Here is a 2,487-nt window from a genome sequence, read left to right as displayed (position 1 = left end):
ACGTGCGCGCGCGTGCATGCACGTGCAAACAAAATGACTATCACTATGCACATCTACAAATGCTATACTATCATCCTGGAAAATTTCATATCGATCCCTTTTGTAGTTCCTGAGAACACTACCGGACAAAAAAGTACCGGAGAAAAAGAATAATAACTAGCTCTAATTGTAACGGGGACCGTTACAGATGTTCCCCAAACCTCCCCCAATTAAAAAGTGATGTCCTTGTGAATCTATAGGAAAAAATCATTTTATTTTAGCCTTTAATTACATGTAGTACGTTCAATATGGTCATTTCAGTACCAAGGAATGAAAGAAAGCGTTGCACGTGCATACACGCGCACGCGTGTATGATTCCGAATTTTTGTTGATGTCGTTCAACAGGCATTTGTATCATATACCCACAGTATGAATTTCATAACGTTTCCACCAAATATAAGGAAGTTATAGCGATTTTAAAATCGTCCAATCAGAAATCAGCACACGTGCATGCACGTGATGAGCAGTAATTCTAACCACAGCAATTTGTAAGGAGTACCAAGATACATCTAAACCCCTAATATGAATAGAATTTGATGAAAAACAAAAACGTTATCGTCCTTTAAAAATTGAACATTTAAAAAACGTTGCACGCGCATGCGCGTGTGCTTTGGCATTTTTTGTTCCACCAACATATAGATACACATATTGTCTACATATGCTGTGAATGTCATCTCATTCGCTTCATAAATAAGATAGTTACAAACGTTTTAGCATTATCCAATCAAAATGAAACGCACGTGCATGCGCGTGCAAATTGGTAATTTTGACCATGTAAATCAGTTAAGGGTCTCAATATCTACCTATGATATGAATTTCAAGCCATTTCAATGAACAACAAAAAAGTTAGACTGATTCCAAAGTTAGCGTACAAATTTTGTAATGCGCGTGCACGCGCATGCGTGCGCGTGCTGGCAAAATAACTATTATTTTTCATATGTACAAATGATATACTATCATCCTATTTAGGTTTTATATCGCTTCCTTCAATATTCTGATTTTCCATTTTTTGTACCAAAATTGCAATGCACGTGTGCGCGCGTGCATGCACGTGCAAACAAAATGACTATCACTATGCACATCTACAAACGCTATACTATCATCCTGGAAAGTTTCATATCGATCCCTTTTGTAGTTTCTGAGAACACTACCGGACAAAAAAGTACCGGAGAAAAAGAATAATAACTAGAAACTCATTACTAGTAATGAGTAGGTCTTCCGTTAGACCACTTCCGGTAAAAAGCTTTCTGTTCCTACGAAAACCATTTAAATATATCAGAAAATAAGCCTTAACAATGAATGAGAAATGTATTATCGAACCTTTTACTTATTTCTCGTAACTTCCGGTGATGACCGGAAGTACTTTTATTATGCGTTTTCCCATAAATGACAGCGACTCTTTACTGTCTATATTCCCTGAAAATTTCACGTCTCTATCTCAAAGAGTTCTCAACAAAAAGAAGTAGACTAAAGAAAGAAAAAGTAGTAGGTTACTACCTACCGGAAGTCAATTTTGAAAAATAAAATTATCAAAACTTTAGAAGTTGATACTTTTATTATGACATGTGAAAATCATATGAAAGACTTCAAATATAAGCGAGATTTATGGGGACAAAGAGATAAAAAGTAAAAAGGTATTTTATCAAGAAACCGGAAGTAGTTGTTTGACTACCAACGGAGTCAATATTCTTTTGACACTTTCAAAGAGACTTAATAAACTAGTATAGGTTTCAATTTAAAAGAAAAAATTTGAAATTTGCGATTCTTTCCATCACTTCCGGTGACGACAGGAAGTGACGGTCGACATGTTCAACCCTCTACTGCACGACTGCAAACGGAGATTTATAATTTCTGAATAATTGATGAAGGTATATTTTACCTTTTCCAAGAAAATTGCTGGACAAAATTCCTTTTGAGAAAGAGAAAATCGGCCATATTTTCCGACCGGAAGTGAATTTGATAAAAAGAAAAATATTTATAGCAAGGTCCTTTCATACGACATTATTCCTGAAAATTTCAAGAAAATCTATCCACCATCTCTCAGAAATCACTGGAAGAAATCGGATAATCAACATTTTTCAAATACTTCCGGTATAGACCGGAAGTGACGGACAAAAAAATTGAATGTATGTGTACAATGGACTAATGTTAGTTGATCAACTCTACAAGTTTCAAACGTGTATCTATATTCATTATTGAGAAACTGAAAAAACAAGGTTTGAATATGTCCACCCCATATCTCACGACCGGAAGTGAATTTTACAAAAATATTTAAATTTGCTGTACACATTTATAGTGTCTATAACATATGTAAAATTGAAATCATTAACTTGTTTTATGACCGAGATTTATGGCACTGAAAAATGAGAGAATGAACAGGCTTTCTTTGATATAACCGGAAGTTGGAGATTCAACTTCCGGTGGGGTCAATAGTTTTTGAGAATTAGA

The sequence above is a fragment of the Ostrea edulis genome, chromosome 8 (genome assembly GCF_947568905.1).
Source record: "Ostrea edulis chromosome 8, xbOstEdul1.1, whole genome shotgun sequence".
In the NCBI taxonomy this organism is placed as follows: Eukaryota; Metazoa; Mollusca; class Bivalvia; order Ostreida; family Ostreidae; genus Ostrea; species Ostrea edulis.
The sequence above is the reverse complement of the archived record's forward strand: the minus strand, read 5'-3'. Positions refer to the sequence as shown.